The sequence below is a fragment of the Pseudophryne corroboree genome, chromosome 2 (assembly GCF_028390025.1).
Source record: "Pseudophryne corroboree isolate aPseCor3 chromosome 2, aPseCor3.hap2, whole genome shotgun sequence".
Lineage (NCBI taxonomy): Eukaryota > Metazoa > Chordata > Amphibia > Anura > Myobatrachidae > Pseudophryne > Pseudophryne corroboree.
In genome coordinates this window covers 664,224,591-664,225,585 of record NC_086445.1, presented here as the reverse complement: position 1 = coordinate 664,225,585, position 995 = coordinate 664,224,591, and the positions used below count along the sequence as shown (strand labels likewise).

Here is a 995-nt window from a genome sequence, read left to right as displayed (position 1 = left end):
TTGGTATGTTATTTTCCCCCTGCTTGGTTTAAACCCGGATTTCTTCATGTTCATTTCACCTCTGTAATTAACCTGGACTATACCAATACTCAAGCATAACCCTCCTCCCTGTTTCTATTACAAGCCATTACAATTATCTGGAAATATTGTGTTCTATTCCATGTTAATCAAGGATTCAGTTTCTGTATGCTGATATTTTGCTGGTTCTTTTCTACAATAAACCTTGTTTAATTTTCACCTGGCTTCAGCTGACCTCATTTCAGGTATTTGGAAAAAAGGGGGTGGTGGGAACCGCACAAGTCCTTTAAATTCAAATAAATTTAAGCCTCTGAAAAACTGAATTTATTATTGAATTACTTCTGAATATAGCAACAATATGTATATGGATTGTCTATCCCTGTACATATAAATGTTGCTTTCAGTGGTGCTCCCTAGAGTCAGAAAAATAGTCAAACTAGAGAAACCAAAACACAAGGGGGTTTTGAGAAGTAGACTCTTTTTTGGGAGCACTCTAATTCAGAGGGTGATATTTATAATGTGTATGGTATTAATAAAGACAGTTTTAGTAAATAGATTAAGAAATGAATTTCTAGGAGTCTCTATTTGTGAACAAATTGTTTCGCGAGAATGTAAAGATCAATAATAAATAATGAGTGATGACAATATCACAGTCTCAAAAAATGCCGGAAATCAATCACTGTAATACTTTGATTATATCATCATTGCACATTGTCTCTCATGTACTATATGACCATCATTTATTCTGCAAATACCCATTCTGGGTTATTGTGAATGCAGAGAATTAAATCATTGGTCATGTGGAACCGATTGCCAAGTGGTATAATTGTGAGTGACTGATATATTTGGGAGTCCATTTATTGCAGTACCAGGGTGTTCAGAGGTGGTCTCCCATCCTATTACTAACCCGGCCTTCCACTGCTTAGCTTCCAAGGTCAGAAGAGATTGGGCATCTCCAGTGAGGTATGACCGCAATT

The 995-nt window shown here is 36.2% G+C and overlaps 1 pseudogene; it reads right to left on the bottom strand.

Annotated features, from left to right (window-relative positions):
• Nucleotides 1-875: 875 nt before the first annotated feature.
• On the bottom strand, nucleotides 876-995 carry LOC135051787 (5S ribosomal RNA; annotated as a pseudogene).